Here is a 21,971-nt window from a genome sequence, read left to right as displayed (position 1 = left end):
CCAATTATTATTCAGTTTAGTTTTAAATAATACACACATATACTTTTTATGTCTCATCCTGCAACTGTTTCACATGTCTTTTTATTTAAAGAAATATTTTATAGGAGAGATGCTACACTTACCCATCCTGCTCGTACTACAGGAAATTATAATGTAAATATTACAAATAAATAATAATAACTTTTTTATCTTTTACTGTAAGTTGTTATTAATAGTATTATTATTTTTACTATTATTTATTTCATTTATTTCTTTTTGCTGTTGTTGTATTGTTTTTTATGTTAACGATAAATGCAATCCAAGCAGACTTTGGAATGTCCAAGGCAGTTAACCAAAGTTATTTTTACAGTATAATTTCCTGTCATACAATTAGGATGGGTACGTGTTTTACTGACCTTTGTCTTATTGTATTGATTTGATGAAGAAAAAGACTCTGGGTATGTGCAAGAAAAGTCATCACTGCTGCCTGAAACACATTACAAAAACACTTTGGACAGAAGAGCCTCTCTTACTTTTTTTTTTTTTTTTTCTTGCTGACCTCGTGTTGTATTGAAACTGAAATAAATATATAAATAACTAATTAAAGGTTTAAAAAGCAAGTGTTTAGGTTCATTCATCATTTTAACGCATATTACAAACTAATCAAGATCGTCAAATTTCAGACATTGTTCACATAAACAAAAATCTCAAGTGGAAGCACAAGATTCATTTATTTATAGACGGTGCTGTTTATGGTTTTACGCTTTAAAACAGCAGTCGCATTTTGCAAAATGTTGTTTACTACCGTGTGTAGTAAAGATTGAGTGGATCTCCTAGTAACCACTGGAACTCCTCATTGCTTCAGTATTTATATATTAAGTTGAACTGTTGATGCTATAAGAAAGGAAACAAACAAAAACCATGATCATAAAACACAGTAACCCCAACCTTTGTACAATAGTACAAAACCCTTTACCCCCCACTGTGTACATCCACCCAGCACCTTACAGAATGTGAGGATGAGGGTTCAATCAAGACATGCCAACAGTATCAAAATTTAGGATGTAGTGACACTCAAAAGTATATACACAATATAATGTGCCCTGCCACAAAGCAAACATGCTTCAGGAACGGTTTAAGGAGCACAACAACAAGTTTTTTAGGTGTTGACTTCAAATTCCTCCAAATTCCCCAATCCAAGCGAGCATCTGTGGGACATGCTGGACAAACAAGTCCGATCCATGGAGGCCCCACCTCACAACTTACAGGATTTAAAGGATCTTCTGCTAACATCTTGGTGCCAGATACCACAGCACACCTTCAGGAGTCTAGTGGAGTCCATGCCTCGACGGGTCAGGGCTGTTTTGGCAGCAAAAGGGGGGCAAACACAATATTAGGAGGGTGGTCATAATGTTATGCCTAATTGGTGTATAATTTCCACAGCCACAGTTAGTGTTTACTTTGATGTTTTCAACCCTGTCATGTGTGTTCATCGTACACTATATGACCAAAAGTATGTGGACACTTTTCCTAATTATTAAGCTGTGGTGTTAACAGAACAAAAGTATAAACCTAATCACAACCTTCTTACTCTAATGATTAAGCATTCAGTCCTGTTTCGTTCTCTTGGTGTATGCCATACACCTAAGCATTGTTGCTCACTTGTCTGCGTCTTTACTGACATCCGAGATTGATCAGCCTGTATTTGTATCCATATTGTAAAAAAAGAAAATGTAGTGTTAGTGCTGCATGCTTCTGGGGACCTTGGTTCGATCCTTGAGTTTGTTTTTCACCCTTAAACATTTTGTTGATTGTATGAGACTGTATGCTGCCATGTGATCGACTAACATCCTGTTTGAGGTGTTCTCCTACTATGCAAGTAGTAGTAAATCACATTACTTTTCTTCAAACATGTTTCCAATCTGAAGACTAAGCTGTTCTTTTTAAAATATGAATTTTACACTAATGATTGATATGGGTGTATGGTTTGGGTAATTGTTTTATAGAACGCCTCATCAATGAACAAGTCTAACCTACTGGCAGAAGCAACCAGATTTGGACTTGAGCACCTTGATACCTGGCAGGAAAAGCAAAACAGCCCTAAAACGCCATTGAGCCACCACAACAATCTAGAGTGGGTGACTGTAAATGAATTCTGCAAAAGAATTCTAACACGTTTTTATTGTGCCTTGATTGTTTATGATGGTAATTTAACTGTCAGTATATTATTTTGTGTCCCTACTATCTACAGGTCAACAACCTCGTCTGTCGTCTGTCTCTTTTGATTAAACAAAGTCCTTACAAACAACCAATAAAATGTCTTTTAAACTTTTAAGCATAGTAAAGGAATCATCTTGTTTTAAGTTGCTTTCCTTCTCCAGGACCTGATGATGTTACTGCAGTGCTCCATCACATGACCCTTAATAAAACTAGGAGATTCATGTTCCAGGCTGGACTGTAATGATATATTTTTATTGGTGTGTTTTTTTCTTTACTTACTTTATGACTTGAATAACACAAGAGAGCACATTTTATGAATAATTGATGCAGAAATGCAGATAAACAAGTTTGGAATTACTTTGTTCATGCAGCTGTAGTTTTGTATAAGTGAGAATGTATGTATACAGCTCCTATAAAAAATTATCTACCCTTTAAAATATACACATTTCCCAACAACATTCAAGGAAACCAGACTTCACCTATTAGGATGCCTGCGGTAGCTGGTGAACGACTCCCGGGTTCCCGGCGAAGCAGGCGTTACAGAGCTCAGGAAATAAAGGCTTTAAATAGAAAGCCTTCTAATTAGGGCTGATTGCCCGCAGCTGGGAGCTGGCTTATTTAAGCCAGCTCTGCACAGCAGCGGGCGTCGCACCTTTTGTTCTTTTCTCTCTCAGTGGCAGCTCGCCCACGCTCCTTTTCAGGGTCAGCAGGTATCCCCGGGTGGCATTTAGGCCAGTCGGGTGTGTAGACTGAAAGGTCGAGGTAAATAGCGTTGCTTTATCTCCTCTAGGGCCAGTGTGGTGCGACGCCGTGCAGTCCTCGAACTGCTTTTGTTTTTCTCGTGTCGGTTTGGCGCTAGCGGCTTTGCTAACCGTTAGCACCAGGTTCCGGTGAAATGCTTTTCTAATAGCGCATTACCGATATTGTGTCCCGATCTCGCAACCGCTGGGTGGCGACGCCGTGAAGCACTCGGCTGGCGAGCCTACATCCCCGGTTCGAATCCCGACCATAGCTGTGTCTGTTCTCGCTAATTAAATTTATCTCTTTTTCAGATCAGCGCGTTTTTCTCTCGGAGAAGCCCAGTTAAAGTGTTCGCCGATTGTGCTCCGCCCTGACCACCGCTTCCTGGGTTGGTCTGCAGCGAGCGTTTTCTCCTATTGCGGTACTACCGCAGCGCTTAACAGCGCTTCTCATTTGATTTAAACCCGCGCTCTAATAGCGCGTTGGTAACTAGTTCGCGTCCCACTTCATTATTTATTTTTTCCCTTTTTCAGTTTCCATTGTCCGCAGCGTCAGCGACATCATCGGAGTTTTCGATTGTTTTTTGTTGTTCCAGTTTTTTATCTTTCTTTTGTATTTTGCTTTAAAAAAATTAAATTATTCTTTTATTTTTAAATCTGCGTTTGAGTCCTACCTTCTTCCACGTAACAGAAAGGTGTGACCAAAAATGGACTCAGCAGATTCCTCACCCGCCGCGGACGTGCTACGCCACCAAGGGGTGGCGTTAGGTAGACACGAAATGGCCATCAATGAGTTGGCACAGCGGGTAGCTGCCCTCGCCCAGCAGTTGCCGGCCACCGCTGCCACTCCTAGCTCCGTACCCCCCGCTAGCCAACCAAAAACCCCGGACACTCCAATTCCTCCTCCAGAAAGTTTTTCGGGAGAGGCTAAGAGATGGCGCGGGTTCCTTTTGCAATGCTTACTAGCATTCGAGCTGCAACCCGCTCGATACCCCACCGAGCGGTCCAAAGTGGCGTATATTATATGTGGTCGAAGAAATTATTGTGGGCCGAATTCGCTCACAATACCCTGCATCACTCGGCGATACCAATGTCACCATTTGAGGCTCAGTACGGGTACCCTCCGCCGCTCTTTCCTGAGCAGGAGCAGCAGGTAGCGGTCCCGTCTGTACAGCTTCATGTCCGCCGCTGCCGCGCCGCCTGGCGTAAAGCAAGGCAGGTACTTGTGGCCACCCAGCGCTCCATGAAGCATATTGCTGACCGCAGGCGGCAGCCAGCTCTTACCTTCCGGCCAGGCCAACGTGTCCTTGTGTCGACGAGGGATCTCCCCGTCAGAGGTGCCCCTTACAAGTTGGCACCCAAGTACATTGGTCCATTTAAGGTGGTCAGGCAGATCAACCCGGTGACATATAGGTTGGAGCTTCCTCCCAGGATGAAAGTGCATCCAACCTTTCATGTCTCCCAACTCCGACCATTTATGTGCGGGGGAGTTTCACCCCCTCCCCAACCTCCCGCCCCTCGTATCATCCAGGGTGCCCCTGCCTTCACTGTCCGCCGCCTGCTGGATAGTAGGAAGGTTCAGGGTAGCACCCAATACCTGGTGGATTGGGAGGGTTATGGCCCTGAGGAACATTCATGGGTACCGGCTCGTCAGATCCTGGACCCTGAACTGATCCGCGAGTTCCGCCGGAACCAAGCTGCGGGTCTTGGGACCTCAGGAGCTGTCCCTAGAGGAGGGGGTTCTATTAGGATGCCTGCGGTAGCTGGTGAACGACTCCCGGGTTCCCGGCGAAGCAGGCGTTACAGAGCTCAGGAAATAAAGGCTTTAAATAGAAAGCCTTCTAATTAGGGCTGATTGCCCGCAGCTGGGAGCTGGCTTATTTAAAGTGTTCGCCGATTGTGCTCCGCCCTGACCACCGCTTCCTGGGTTGGTCTGCAGCGAGCGTTTTCTCCTATTGCGGTACTACCACAGCGCTTAACAGCGCTTCTCGTTTGATTTAAACCCGCGCTCTAATAGCGCGGTGGTAACGCACCCGACGTGCACCGGCGCGACCCTAGTTCGCGTCCCACTTCATTATTTATTTTTTCCCTTTTTCAGTTTCCATTGTCCGCAGCGTCAGCGACATCATCGGAGTTTCCGATTGTTTTTTGTTGTTCCAGTTTTTTATCTTTCTTTTGTATTTTGCTTTAAAAAAATTAAATTATTCTTTTATTTTTAAATCTGCGTTTGAGTCCTACCTTCTTCCACGTAACATCACAGCACTAAAGTAAACTTTACCTAAACCAGAGGCTCTAATCTCATGTCACCAAAAAGTTTTTAACAAACGTGTCAGTCCAGAAGCCAAGATAAGAAATGTGTCCGTCCTTTAAAAGTCACTTTCTAGCTGTTAGCATAATAAAGTGTCTGTCTGTCCTTTTTATTCAAGCACCTACAGCTTACAGCCACACCTGAATCAGATGAAGACAGACCATGGGAACCATGTGATGATTGCAAGCAGGAAGTGCAGGCAGTGATGGAGGAAAGGAGAAGGATGAAAAATGCTGTCTAGTATCAGTAACTGTAAAATCTTAACATGATTTGTTTTTGAGGAACTTGGCTCCCATATATTTAATTGTTTGCTGAATATTGAAGGCAAACACAGAGTATCACATCATGACCACAAGTTTTTTTACTGATATGTTGACAGTTTTGAACAGGAGATACAGACTACACAACAGTCTTAGACTTCTAACATTATATATGAAGTTATAAATTAGAATAAGTACAAATAATCATAAATACAGTAAAAAGTAGATGTATTGTGAGCTAGTCTGAAGAACAAAGTTTGTTTCCAGATGTTCTCCTTGATTGCATGAATTTGTTAAATCACCAGCACACTTAATTTAAAATAATGAAGTGTTGATTAACCAAACTAGGTACTGGATGATAACCACAAATAATATTAAACTATACATTCACATACAGAAAAGCACTACTTACTGTATTAATGTTGGTGGTTTTTATTCTAACATTAGTTTTTTTCTAGGCAAATAAACTCTCACTTTTAAATAGTTTCATTTTTATAGCTTTTAAACTCATTTTCTCAGGTGGCTAAAACGTTTGCACAGTACTGTATGTGTTTCACATTTCTATTTAGTTGTTTGCTAAAAGACAGATTGAGAATAAAATATAATCACAATTATCTATCTATGTTTGTTTTTTTCTAGATATTGAGCAGTTGCAGACAGTCAGGGACGTCTTAGACAGAGTTGAGGAACACAAAAGACTTGAGAGTGGACTTCCAATCCCAAAGGCTAGACCTGGCCAACATGAGTTATACCCAAACAGTGGACCAGACAGGCAGCAATTCAACAGGAGACAAAAAAGGACATGAGGATGTGAGGAGTGCATCAACTCTGTTGCATTTGGAAAGCATGGCAAAGTTCCAGAGGGGAAGAAGAGGCTGAATAAATCCAAAGTGAACGGAATACTAAGTAAGTATCTTTTAGCTTCACATTTCATACTGAAGCAACCTTAGATGTACACAGTGTGGGTAGCGGTCATTACATTGTGGTCAGTATAACCAGTATAGCATTGCTGTGGATAGATGTGTTGTAGACTCTTAGTACTCATTTATAAAGCCAATCGCTGTACATACGTTCATTTTATTTTCTACTGCAGCTTATACCATGATCTGTGGTAAACTGCATGGATGGGAACCAGTGGAGAAAGCCAAACTGAAGAAGGCTGTTATCAACAAATGTCGAATCAGGTCCAAGTCAAAGGCTTTATAAAGGAAGGGAAGAAAAGGACTGGAGGTGCTGTTTTTGGATACAGAAAACCCTTTGTCTTTACTACCCACCCTGTTTTGTGTCCCTGATCCATCCAGCATTTGTTTATTTTGAGTTAAATTAAGACAGTTTGTCTCAAATTAATCCTGTTGTTGTGAAATTCAAAACTTTTGACATTAGTTGTATTAGATTAACTTCTGATTAAACATGTTGTACTTGTATTAGGTCATTTTACCTAGAGAAAGTTTTATTCCTTTAAAAAAATGCATTAACCAAGTAACAATGCTTGAATCAAACATGACTATCTTTCATAGGAACCAGACACTTTCATTAGGTAAAATGACTTAAAACTAGTTAAAACAATCATAAAATGATATGACATTTACTGACTAGATTTAGATGATTTCACTTGTGAAGATGTGATGTGTGTTATGAACATAAGCTTTAAATTGATATTAGCTAACGTTTTAACGTTAACGTTTTCTGAGGTGTTTCTATGGTGTCAATAACTCAGTTGCTTTAGATTCTATCTGATTTATTATTGTAAGTTGTTTTGTTGGGAATATTGAGTTATTACTAGTCAGCTGTATAACCCATTTATCTGTTGTATAATGATTGCAGTCCCACACTACATACTGCATTCTTAAATATTTGCTACTGTTCAGTTGTATTCAGTTGTACATTGAAGTTTCAGCACCTGAAATTGTACTTCAGCTGTTATTTCTGTAATATGTTATTTTTTTACTATGCAAAATTATTTCTGTTTAAAAATAAAAGGTAAAACTGATTGGACAGTTGTTTGTGTTAATTGAATTGAATGTGTTTAATTAAGGTTACAAAGCTTTAGTTCTTAACTTCTGAATGATTTTGCTAACTTAAAAAAAATATGGAGATGGAGAATTGATAAATAAAAATAATATAATATAGATAGATAGATAGATAGATAGATAGATAGATAGATAGATAGATAGATAGATAGATATAACTTTTTTAATCCCAATGAAAATTGTTTAATTATAGCAGCAAAACACAGAACTCTACACAGAACTCTACAGATGTTGCACAACCATAGAATATAGAACAAAACAGTAAGGGAGGAATATACAGGGTCCCCGCTATATACAAATATGGAGTAAAAACAGTATACTGTATCAATAAAGTATCAATATACACATTTATTATTACCATTATAATTACCACTACCATTATCACCACTATTATCAACATTATTACCATTACTATCACTAGATTATTAATAACAATAATAATAATGACAATAACAAAATGTGACAGCAAATTTGGGGTCTAGAAAATAAAGTGACTTCAGTGAATAAGTGGTTTACGATCAAGGAAAAACAGCCCTAATCAGTCCAACAACATTAGATCTGGCTGCCTCGACTGTGAAGAGACTCGTTGTAGAGTCTGATGGCGGTGGGTAAAAAAGATCATTAAAGATTTTATGGATTTTACTGTTTTTACTTCAAAAGAAAGGAACCAGATCCTGAACCAACCCCTATTTCTGAACCCAGCCATAAGATTAGAATATAAAGGAGCAAAAATCAACAGCTAAAAGACATTTTATATGAATTTACACAGAGATTTTTACCCACACAGGCATGTACTGACTTAATGAAAGAAAAAGAAGTAAAAATTAAAAATTAAATGAAAATTAAAAAACAATATTAAAAATAAAACAAAACCTTTTAAATGGATAAAAGAAATTAAGGAAGAAAATGATGAACCTGAAATAAAAGTACATAAAATGAAAACAATAGAATTGTTACTCAAATATTACTGTAACTCAATTCATAATGTAATAATACAGACCCTGTAGCGGTGGTCTTGCTAAAATAATCAAGAAGCTCATTGGATGAGCCTGAGTTGTTCTCAAACATACCACATTTGTATGGTATAAAGTGAAAGATTTCTTCTGGAGAAAAGAAACATTACATTGTAATAAAATGTAATTTAAAAAATCAAATCTCTCTCTCTATACAGGCTCATCATGGAGGCAAATTGGTGGATAAGTGGGCGGGTCTAAACTGCTGTAGGCTGAATGAGCAGAGATAAACTGATGAAGGCTGAATGAACGTACCAGAATCAAATCCCCTCTGAAACCATCCACACGTATCTAAGTTCTGGTTTCACTTTTAAACTTGTGTTTTACAGCTCAGGAGAAATCAGGTGAGAATCAGCTTCTCCAGGAGACTTTAAACACCTCATGTGGCTTAATGTACTAAACAGCCTAGAAACACCAAAGTTCTCTCAGTTATTACTGCTTATAAGCGCTCGATACTGCTGAAATGACCAACCTGTGGTTCAAAAGGAAAATGATCATTTTTATAATGAGTTTGCTTATAATAGACTTGAGAAGAAATTCAATTCAATTCAATTCAATTTTATTGTCATTATACAATACAGGGTTGTACAGTATAACGAAACACTGTCAGGCTACATCTCCAGTGCAGACAATGAAAGACAATAGTGCAAAGACAATGGGGGAGGGGATGGGGGAAGTTACCAAAAGAAAACCATACATAAGGTGCATAGACAAGGTGCAATGACAAGACAAGGTGCAATGACAATACAAGGTGCAATGACAAGACAATATAAGGTGCAAAAACAATATAAGGTGCAAGAACAAAACAAGGTGCAAGAACAGAAGCAAGGTGCATAGGCAGATTGAGGTAGTGGATTTGGATTTAGCAGTTAACACGCAGCGGCCACTCTGGGGTCGAAAAACTGTGTTTTTTTGTTGTTTTCAGGAAAAGTTTGTAAGTTTGTTTAGGACAGTTTTGTTTATAAACGTATGGAAACCACTTTTGACTTAGTTTACAACCGCCAGACACTGCTACAATTGAGGAAACAGTCAGAAACCAACCTGCAAGATGATCTGCAGCGAACTCTGCATGAACTCTGCCTACTTCGCGAACCAGGTCTGCAGTCCTCGGTGTTACCTGGAGCAGGTGACCGGGGAAGGGGGCGCCGCAAGCGGTGCTCGAGGAAGCAGAAGCGTGGAAAGCGAGCCGGGGTCCGTGCTAGGCTAAAAGCTAACCCAAGCCGGCCGGCTCTACCATCGTTATTCCTCGCAAATGCATGCTCTCTGGAGAATAAACTGGACTGTATCAGACTTCAGCGAACTACCCAATGTGAGTACAGGGACTGTTGTGTTTTAATTTTCACTGAAACATGGCTTAGCGACAACATTCCAGACAGTGCCATTCAGCTAGACGGGCTAGCATCGTATCGCGCCGATAGAAATGCAGCTCAGTCCGGTAAAACACGAGGAGGAGGCGTTTGTGTTTATATTAACACTGAATGGTGCAAGGACTCTGTGCTTGTTGTGGCGTACTGTTCTCCGATGGTGGAATTTGCTATTGTTAGATGCAGACCTTTTTATTTACCACGGGAATTCACCAGCGTGCTTATTGTCGCGGTGTATCTTCCGCCCAGCGCGAACGCGAAGGAAGCATTGAGCGAACTTTACAGAGCCATCAGCGAACTGCAGAACATTCATCCAGACGGGCTGTTTATCATCGCTGGGGATTTTAATCATGCAAATCTCAAGTCTGTTCTCCCTAAATTCCATCAGCATGTGGACTTTGCTACGAGAGGAGCGAACACGCTGGATAATGTTTACACGAACATTGCCGGTGCGTACCGGGCGGAGCCCCGCCCCCACCTCGGATACTCAGACCACATCTCTGTAATGCTAATCCCAGCATACAGAGCACTCGTCAGGTGCTCCAGACCTGTACAGAAACAGGTGAAAACCTGGCCAGAAGGATCCATCTCTGCTCTTCAGGACTGTTTTGAGTGCACTGACTGGGACATGTTTAGGGAGGCTGCAACATACGGCGATTACACTGATCTAGAGGAGTACACGACTTCAGTGACCTGCTACATCAGCAAATGCATTGAGGACGTCACTACCACTAGAACCATCACTTCCAGACCCAACCAGAAGCCGTGGATGACTCCAGAGGTGTGTGCACTGCTGAGGGCCCGAGACTCCGCTTTTAAAGCAGGTGATCAGCCGGCTCTGAGAACAGCGAGAGCCAGACTGTCCCGGGCAATCCGAGAAGCAAAGCGCGCACACGGCCAGAACATCCACAGCCACTTCCAGAACAGCGGTGACACACGGCGCTTGTGGCAGGGCATCCAGGCCATCACCAACTACAGGACGACTCCACCCGTCTGTGACAGTGATGCCTCCCTTCCAGATGCGCTGAATGACTTCTACGCTCGGTTCGAGGCGCAGAACAACATGTTGGCGAGGAAGATGATCCCACCTTGTGACGACCAGGTGCTTTGTCTCACCACAGCGGACGTGAGGAGAACTCTGCACAGACATCTGACATCTTCAACATCTCCCTGAGCAGCGCCATCGTTCCAACGTGCCTCAAGACGACCACCATCGTACCCGTGCCAAAGAAGTCATCTGTGTCATGCTTCAACGACTATCGTCCCGTAGCACTCACGCCTATCATCATGAAGTGCTTCGAGAAACTAGTCATGAGGCATATTAAGACCCTACTGCCTCCCACCATGGACCCACTGCAGTTTGCGTACCATCCTAACCGCTCAACGGATGACGCCATATCCACTACACTCCACCTGGCTTCTACACACCTGGACAGAAAGAACACTTACGTCAGGATGCTGTTCATAGACTTTAGCTCAGCATTCAACACCATCATTCCTCAGCATCTAACTGGAAAGCTGAGCACGCTGGGCCTGAACACCTCTCTCTGCAACTGGATCCTGGATTTCTTGACTGAGAGACCTCAGTCCGTCCGGATCGGTAAGAACACCTCCAGCACCACCACACTGAGCACCGGCGCTCCCCAAGGCTGTGTGCTCAGTCCACTGCTGTTTACTCTGCTTACGCACGACTGTACAGCAATGCACAGTTCGAATTCCATCGTTAAGTTTGCAGACGACACAACTGTGGTGGGACTCATCAGCAACAACGATGAGTCAGCGTACAGAGAGGAGATACAACATCTAACGGACTGGTGCCAAGTCAACAACCTGTCTCTGAACGTGGATAAAACCAAAGAGATGGTCATTGACTTTAGAAAGACACTGAGGGACCACTCCCCACTGCACATCGACGGCTCATCTGTTGAGATCGTCAAGAGCACCAAATTTCTCGGTGTTCATCTGGAGGAGAATCTCACCTGGACCCTCAACACCAGTTCTATCACCAAGAAAGCCCAGCAGCGTCTCTACTTTTTGAGAAGACTGAGGAAAGCTCATCTGCCACCCCCCATTCTCACCACGTTCTACAGAGGAACAATCGAGAGCATCCTGAGCGGCTGCATCACTGTCTGGTTCGGAAATTGTACTGCGTCGGACCGCAGGACTCTCCAGAGAGTAGTGAGGACAGCTGAAAAGATCATCGGGGTCGCTCTTCCATCTCTCACAGACATTTTTAACACCCGCTGCATCCGCAAAGCTCTAAGCATTGTGGACGATCCAACCCATCCATCACATGGACTTTTTACTCTGCTCCCGTCTGGGAGAGGATACCGCAGCATCCGGACTAACACAACCAGACTGTGTAACAGTTTTATCCCTCAGGCAATCAGACTCCTCAACTCAGTACTTTAACAATTTCCTCCGGAAATTTTCTGCTGCCACACACTGATCTGTATTGACTATGTTACTTGCATTTTTTGCACACCTCCTGGAACTGAACAAGTAATTTCTGCACCTTACTTGTATTTTTGCACCTTATTTACTTTTTAGGCACCTTATCGGCATTGCCAATTTTATGCTGCTAATGTACAACATGTCACTACCTCATGAACCATTGTACCATCTATTCACCATCATGTACTAACATTTGTCTTTAGTCCTGTCTTCTAATTACTTGTTTAGATTAGGGATAATTAGGAATATCTTTTGTAGTTATTTATTATAGGATTTTTTGTATTTATTGTTGTATTTACACCGTTTTGTATTGTCTTGCACTTTTTGTACCGTGTTACACCGTGATCCTAGAGGAACGCTGTTTCGTTTCAATATGTACTTGTATGTAGCTGAAATGACAATAAAACCTCTCTGACTGACTCTGACTGACCATGTCAGTGTCACTGCAGTGCTGATAATCATCCACCACCTAAATAATACCTACTCTGTGGTGGTCCTGTGGGGGTCCTGACCATTGAAAAACAGGGTGAAAGGGGGCTAACAAAGCATGTAGAGAAACAGATGGACTACAGTCAGTAATTGTATAACTACAAAGTGCTTCTATATGGTAAGTGGAGCTGATAAAATGGACAGAATGTTATGACTGATAGGTGTATCAGATGAGTGTGAATAAAAGTCACCAAATGCTGAAGCATCCATGATAAGGATGAATTAAAAACACAGTATTCATTTGGAGATAATTAAATATTGAATGAAAGTCTTTGTATGTTATGTTTTATATGTTCTGGTTATAAATGTTCATATTTTTACAGTATACTTTAATGATATATTCCTTAATTTCACAATGTACCAGGTGTCTGACCCTGAATTGTTGGGGAACAATTTACAATAGTGTGAAAGAATAAAGAAAATGAAGTAATTAAAAGTGAGTGAGGTAAAACTGTAATCAGCTGTTTACCTTCAGGACGCGTCTCAATTTGTTAATGCTTTGTAAAAGCCTTTATGCAATGCTGATGTGAGTTATTTCTCCTGCTAAATGATTTAAATTGAATTAAAGTTCAATTAAGGTTGTGAAAGCTTAATCCAACAATAAATCTGTATTTAAGGTGAATGTTTTTACAGTGTTTATTTAGTTTATTATAAGTAGTGCCCTAAGTAGGGAGTAGGCGTCATTTGAGACGAGGCCGATAGTCTCTACTCAAAGCGGGACGTCAGATTAGTGCCAAAAGTCGAGAGCACATTTTATTTGTTTTGGTGTCTATTAAAAATGCTGCTTCCAGTAACACTTCATCCGCACTATAAGCAGCAATATGGGTCATCCTCTTATGTGAATGTGCTGGTGTGGTGTACTTAAAGGATATTCCTTTCACTAAAGTTCTTTTTAGACGGTAACATAATGTGCAATAAAATACTTCCCACACTCTTAACATTGATGTAGTTTTTCTATGTAAATACGCTGATGCCGTTTGAGATTCTTTTCATGAGCAAAAATCATTCCACACACTAAGCAGTAATACGGTTTCTCTCCTGTGTGAATACGCTGATGTACTTTAAGAGCATCACTGTAAGCAAAACTCTTTTCACACTCTAAGCAGTGATACGGTTTCTCTCCTGTGTGAATACGCTGGTGTTTTTGGAGGTTAACCTGTTGAGCAAAACTCTTTCCACACTCTGAGCAGTGATACGGCTTTTCTCCAGTGTGAACACGCTGGTGTACTTTAAGGTCACTACTTTGAATAAAACTCTTTCCACACTCTGAGCAGTAATATGGTTTCTGTCCTGTGTGAACATGCTGGTGTACTTTAAGAGCATAACTGTTAGCAAAACTCTTCCCACACTCTGAGCAGTGATACGGTTTCTCTCCTGTGTGAACACGCTGGTGTACTTTAAGGTCACTACTTTGAGTAAAACTCTTTTCACACTCTGAACACAGAAATGGCTTCTCTCCTGTGTGAATGCGCTGGTGTTTTTGGAGCGTATTCTGTTGAGAAAAACTTCTTCCACACTCTGAGCAGTGATATGGCTTCTCTCCTGTGTGAATGCGCTGGTGTGTTTGGAACGTATTCTGTTGAGAAAAACTGCTTCCACACTCTGAGCAGTGATATGGCTTCTCTCCTGTGTGAATACGCTGGTGTCGTTGGAGATTACTCTGTGTAGTAAAACTCTTCCCACACTCTGAGCAGTGATGAAAGTTCTTCATGTTTATGCTTTGATAAGACTGTAGAAACTGTTTCCTTGGAAAGCAACAGAAACAAAGAAACAAGTCGATTAATTAGAATTACTTTTACTACATTAATACCGCAATAATATTAAACTCTTCACCTAGTAATAAAAACATTAAATTCACGTCACATCTAAGTGAGAATCTGAATTCAAAGAACATCAGGATAAAATACTTATAAATACTGCAGATATTAATAATTAAATAACTATAAATAACTTGATATAAATAAAGATATAAGAGATCTGACTTTCTCAACATCAGTCCTGCACAAAGCAAATCTAATCCAGTTCATGACAGGACTAATAATTAGCTCACAAGTGTAAATCTGTGGTGTGCTGGGAGTAAAAAAGGCTTCATAAATCATCACAATTATGAGCATAAAGCTATTTTAAACAGTCTGAATATATTAACCTAATAATATTAAATAACATAATAAAATAAAAAGAACAACAAATGCATCATAAATGTAAAAGAAACAAACAAGAAAACCCTTTACCTTCCTGTTAGAATCCTGGCAGCCACTTTAACAAAGCTGGTGTCTCCAGCAGGTCGTTTCTAATGAAGAACGTGCAGAAGATCCTTCTTACCAAGTGACTCAGCTACAGGTCTAGAGTTTAGTCCTTAAATAGAGCTGAGGACAAAGACCCAAGACCAGTTCAAAACTCTGCATTGGTCAATCATCAGCCAACCATTCACACCTTCTTGTGTGAAGTACTAGCTCATTATCTATGGAACGTGTGCAAATGAACTAGATGGAGCCACAAAGCATGATGGATGAAGTCAAACTGAAATGGCAAATGAACGATCAGTACTACTAGTGAATCTTTTATTATTAATAATAATATAGTTTCATTTTACATTCAGATTGAAACTTTTTTTGTGATGTATTTTGTTTACATTGGTATTACAGCTACTAATATTTTATCATTAAACTATTAGTCATTTTATAATCGTCATTTTACATCCGGCCCGCATAAGGTTCATGCCAATTAAAAATTAAATGTAAATAAACGTACATCAAACATGCATTACACCAGGATTGATTTTGACGGGAGCGCTATATCTTTAAATTACCGTAAGTTTTGATTTACAAGTGTGCGAGTGTTTCCAGCTTCACTGTAATGTGAACAGAAGGAGTTTTTACAAGACATGAACTTCTGAAGTATTTATTAACTGAAGTCAGGTGTAATGCTGGTTAAGGATCAGAATTTAGGCTCTAAATCGCTGTTACGATACTAAACAGAAATATAAGAACATTTTTACTCTGCCTACTTCTAATTTTCTGATTGTAACATCTGAACATTAACAGCTTATAAGAACAGTACAATTTACTACTTTTTATAAATAGTGAGCAGTCGTAGCCTAGTGGTTAAGGTACTGGACTACTGGACTAGTCCAGGTACTGGAACTAGTAATTAGAAGGTCGCTGGTTCAAACCCCACCACAGCCAGGTTGCTGCTGTATACTGTAACTGTATTGTAAATCGCTTTGGATAAAGATATCTGCTAAATGCTGAAAATGTAAATAAAGAGACAAAATTAATATTGAGCAGAATTAAGTTCACCTTATTGGTCCGGCCCTCCACAACAGTCCCAGTTTCTTATGTGGCCCCTTGGAAAATGTAATTGCCCACCCCTGATTTAAACCCTATTTTTTGGTACCCTTAAACTTTATAATAAATGCCTTTTATATTGTCACATTTCTAGAATGTATTTGTAACCTACATGTTGTGTACTATCATTATGAAGTGGAATTGTTCTGTGGAAACAAGTAGATTCCTTTTAATAACAATAACAATTCATGTAATCAAGATTATTTCATTTAATAACAATCTAAATTAAAACGGAAATGAGCTTAGATTATTTTTTAGTTGACTTTAAATTTAAAGTAAAATCATAATGTCCAGTTATTACCAAACCTTTTATTTTAAACCCTGAAATTCTATCCTAAATAGTTCCGCCAGATGCTTTTACCGTAATGTTTAGTATACGCACATCTTCACAAACAATGTGGGGGCTGATTTGACTGAGCATTTTGAAGTGGAGGCTTGACCGCAGTAGTAAATCAAACAATTCACAGACACACAAGTGCACAGTAAATATTTCTACACCATAAATACAGATAAATCTATAGGTGGGTGTTTCCTCTTATAGTTTTCTTATTGTTCCTCATATACAGTAGAAACTAATTCACACAAATATACATACAGCATTTTACATGACTTAGATTCTTATCATAAAAGCTTTATCTAAGTTCATGTTATTTCACTTTACAGAATAGACTTTCAATTCCTTGTTTGTGTTTAGGATTAAATGTAAATAACTTCTCTGCTAAGATAAATAGGTGTAGTTTGACTTCACCCATCATGCTTTGTGGCTCCATCTAGTTCATTTGCACACGTTCCATAGATAATGAGCTAGTACTTCACACAAGAAGGTGTGAATGGTTGGCTGATGATTGACCAATGCAGAGTTTTGAACTGGTCTTGGGTCTTTGTCCTCAGCTCTATATAAGGACTAAACTCTAGACTTGTAGCTGAGTCACTTGGTAAGAAGGATCTTCTGCACGTTCTTCATTAGAAACGACCTGCTGGAGACACCAGCTTTGTTAAAGTGGCTGCCAGGATTCTAACAGGAAGGTAAAGGGTTTTCTTGTTTGTTTCTTTTACATTTATGTTGCATTTGTTGTTATTTTTATTTTATTATGTTATTTAATATTATCAGGTTAATATATTCAGACTGTTTAAAATAGCTTTATGCTCATAATTGTGGTGATTTATGAAGCCTTTTTTACTCCCAGCACACCAAAGATTTACACTTGTGAGCTAATTATTAGTCCTGTCATGAACTGGATTAGATTTGCTTGGTGCAGGACTGATGTTGAGTAAGTCAGATCTCTTATATCTTTATTTATATCAAGTTATTTATAGTTATTTCATTATTAATATCTGCAGTATTTATAAGTATTTGATCCTGATGTTCTTTGAATTCAGATTCTCACTTAGACGTGAAGTGAATTTAATGTTTTTATTACTAGGTGATGAGTTTAAGAGTGAAGCAGCATTACGGTCACACAGAAATTACGTTTTTGTGACTGAAGCCGTGTTTTATTTTCAAATACACACTAGAACTGTTCTACTTCAATTATGAATATGATCATTAATCATCAAATGTAATGTCGTGTAATGTACCAACCTCAGATCTGAATCTGTTTTTGTTCTTTATTCAAGTTTAATCTACTTTAATAAACACAGAACAACTTTTACTTTAAGTGGAAGAATTTTACCCTGGTCTTTATGGTGTTTGCATAAATTCTTCATATTATGAATGCTAAGTTTTCATAAATGAATAGCCTGTTACTTTAACACTTCTAGGTCTACACTCCAAAATTCTAGTCTTTAGATGATTTCTACTTAGCAAATAATGAACCGTCCTCCACCAGAATGTACATGAGAAGGAGTGAATGGAGGGCTGTGGACTGAACAGTGTTGCATTGTTCTATCATCATGAGTCTTTGTTCTTTGTGTTTATCTATAGACCAAATTAGTGGTAGCTAAACTCCTTTGTTAAAAGAAATACTCATATTTACGTTTAATTTTCCCACCATCTTCTAGTGCATAAACCCAGTTCATATAAATCCTAATACAGACTGCACTGACATGTTTTGAAATTACATTTAAAAATAAATAAATACTATTGTGGTAGTTCAGGTGTTTCTTATCATGGAGGCGACCAATTGACCAAGACCAACTGGGGTCAGGAGACAAGTGTTTTTTTTATTGATGAATAAATGTGTTTGTTAAACTGTAAATTCCATCCGAGTCCTCTGTGTGATGAGAGTTTGGTTTTGAATCCGATGTCAGCAAATGTGTCCATGGTTGTTAAATGGGACTAAACTCACGGTCCATGTATTTGTATGTAGGCTTGAGCTGGAGTGACAATAGAAAGTGGATGTAAAGGACTGGGTGGGTAATCATTCTAAATAGTTCTTCATGTAACCTGAAATTCTGTTCATAAACCATAAGAGAATGAAAAGACTAAATCATTGGATTGGAGATTGGAGAGGAGAAGAAAACAGGAGGAGAAAGAACAGAAAAGAGTAGAAGTGAAATTCAGACCTTGTAGTATTTAAACTGTTATTATTTAATGTTCTTTTATGAGATATAAAACGATTATAAAAAAAATAAATAAAATGACTAATAGGTTAATGATAAAATATTACTAGCTATAATACCAATGTAAACTCTTCTTTTAGCTCTCGTGGAGACAGGACGCACTTTTCCCTCCTCCTCCCTTATCTACCCTGCTTGGCTTCTCCTGTATTGTCTTGTCTCGTCACTCTGCTCTACAGAGATTTTTCTCAGCACTGCTCTTCAAAGAACAAATTCCGGAAGATCTGCTGCTACACCTACCCCTCCCCTCACTGACTGTTTTTCATTCTGGCCAGTAAGAGCTGTAAAACAGCCATTTCATCGCGAACTTTGTACAGACTTTCCTTCTTGCTGCAGAATGGGAACTGACAGAACTCTTTCCTTACCCAAACCAACGTCTCCACTCTTAGCTTCATCCCACCACTATGGTTGGACGGGTCTGTAGCACGCGCTGTAATAGCTGCGAAATCGCCAGATGGCTGCCTCCCATAGTGGTTACTTTTCATCATCCCCACATCCCTACCCGTGGCTTGTTGTGTGATTATGTTATGTTCATATGTGCTTGTGTGCTGTAAGGGGCTTTTTTTTCATGTTACCATAATGTGCTCCTTGGGGAACACAGTCTGGTTACTGGTTTTTTTTATCTCCTACTTTCCCAATGTGTACTTTCCTACTTTCCCAATCCTGTCTTCCTGTCCTGTCCCCCCCTTGTCATATTGAATGTTCTGGACGGGCTGATGGCCAATTTCGCTGTAATTGTACTTGTGCAATTTATAGTGACAATAAAGTTAGTTACAAGTTACAAGTTACAAGTAAAATGAAACTATATTATTATTAATAATAAAAAATTACTGATCGTTCATTTTCCATTTCACCAATATCTGTGACACACTGGATTCTGGGCTAGTTTCAGCTTCAGGGTTGATTTTAGATCAGACATTAGGCTGGATAATTTTGCTAAACCTGGCAACTCTCGTTATTTTCCCGCCTAACTGGGCTTGTTTACAAATTCAGTCATGGTTGAAAATTGGGCTACTTTCAAAATGTGTCACGGCTGTCTAAAAGCTTTCATTGCAAACCGTACAAAATGTTTTTAATGAGGATTTGCGCTCACATACAAGATCTGCTAGTTTTAGCATGTGAACAAAGTCACAAAGAACAAAGACTCATGATGATAGAACAATGCAACACTGTTCAGTCCACAGCCCTCCATTCACACCTTCTCATGTACATTCTGGTGGAGGACGGTTCATTATTTGCTAAGTAGAAATCATCTAAAGACTAGAATTTTGGAGTGTAGACCTAGAAGTGTTAAAGTAACAGGCTATTCATTTATGAAAACTTAGCATTCATAATATGAAGAATTTATGCAAACACCATAAAGACCAGGGTAAAATTCTTCCACTTAAAGTAAAAGTTGTTCTGTGTTTATTAAAGTAGATTAAACTTGAATAAAGAACAAAAACAGATTCAGATCTGAGGTTGGTACATTACACGACATTACATTTGATGATTAATGATCATATTCATAATTGAAGTAGAACAGTTCTAGTGTGTATTTGAAAATAAAACACGGCTTCAGTCACAAAAACGTAATTTCTGTGTGACCGTAATGCTGCTTCACTCTTAAACTCATCACCTAGTAATAAAAACATTAAATTCACTTCACGTCTAAGTGAGAATAACAATAACAATTCATGTAATCAAGATTATTTCATTTAATAACAATCTAAATTAAAACGGAAATGAGCTTAGATTATTTTTTAGTTGACTTTAAATTTAAAGTAAAATCATAATGTCCAGTTATTACCAAACCTTTTATTTTAAACCCTGAAATTCTATCCTAAATAGTTCCGCCAGATGCTTTTACCGTCGGGTAGCTGAGTCACTTGGTAAGAAGGATCTTCTGCACGTTCTCCATTAGAAACGACCTGCTGGAGACACCAGCTTTGTTAAAGTGGCTGCCAGGATTCTAACAGGAAGGTAAAGGGTTTTCTTGTTTGTTTCTTTTACATTTATGATGCATTTGTTGTTCTTTTTATTTTATTGTTATTTAATATTATCAGGTTAATATATTCAGACTGTTTAAAATAGCTTTATGCTCATAATTGTGGTGATTTATGAAGCCTTTTTTACTCCCAGCACACCAAAGATTTACACTTGTGAGCTAATTATTAGTCCTGTCATGAACTGGATTAGATTTGCTTGGTGCAGGACTGATGTTGAGAAAGTAAGATCTCTTATATCTTTATTTATATCAAGTTATTTATAGTTATTTCATTATTAATATCTGCAGTATTTATAAGTATTTGATCCTGATGTTCTTTGAATTCAGATTCTCACTTAGACGTGAAGTGAATTTAATGTTTTTATTACTAGGTGAAGAGTTTAATATTATTGTGGTATTAATGTAGTAAAAGTAATTCTAATTAATCGACTTGTTTCTTTGTTTCTGTTGCTTTCCAAGGAAACAGTTTCTACAGTCTTATCAAAGCATAAACATGAAGAACTTTCATCACTGCTCAGAGTGTGGGAAGAGTTTTACTATGCAGAGTAATCTCCAACGACACCAGCGCATTCACACAGGAGAGAAGCCATATCACTGCTCAGAGTGTGGGAAGAGTTTTACTACGCAGAGTCATCTTAAACAACACCAGCGTATTCACACAGGAGAGAAGCCATATCCCTGCTCAGAGTGTGGAAAGAGTTTCACTCAAAGTGGTGACCTTAAAGTACACCAGCGCATTCACACAGGAGAGAAGCTATATCAGTGTTCAGAGTGTGAAAAGAGTTTTACTCAAAGCAGTAACCTTAAATTACATCAGCGTATTCACACAGGAGAGAAGCCGTATCACTGCTTGGTGTGTGGAAAGAGTTTTACTCAAAGTAGTGCCCTTACAGTACACCAGCGTATTCACACAGGAGAGAAACCATATTACTGCTCAGAGTGTGGAAAGATTTTTGCTCAAAGTAGTGCCCTTACAGTACACCAGCGTATTCACACAGGAGAGAAACCATATTACTGCTCAGAGTGTGGAAAGAGTTTTGCTCATGAAAATAATCTCAAACGGCATCAGCGTATTCACATAGAGAAACTACATCACTGTTAAGAGTGTGGGAAGTATTTTATTGCACATTATGTTCTCCAACAACACCAGCGCATTCACACAGGAGAAAGGTCGTATCACCGTTCACTGTCTGAAAAGAATTTTAGTGAAAGGTATATCCT

The 21,971-nt window shown here is 39.2% G+C and overlaps 1 pseudogene; it reads left to right on the top strand.

The window, feature by feature from the left end:
* The first annotated feature begins 21,738 nt into the window (after positions 1 to 21,738).
* The window catches only part of LOC134326206 (zinc finger protein 208-like), a 339,536-nt pseudogene continuing 339,303 nt past the window's right edge, over positions 21,739 to 21,971 (top strand).

Source organism: Trichomycterus rosablanca, chromosome 14 (assembly GCF_030014385.1).
Source record: "Trichomycterus rosablanca isolate fTriRos1 chromosome 14, fTriRos1.hap1, whole genome shotgun sequence".
Lineage (NCBI taxonomy): Eukaryota > Metazoa > Chordata > Actinopteri > Siluriformes > Trichomycteridae > Trichomycterus > Trichomycterus rosablanca.
This window is presented reverse-complemented; position numbering and strand designations above follow the sequence as displayed.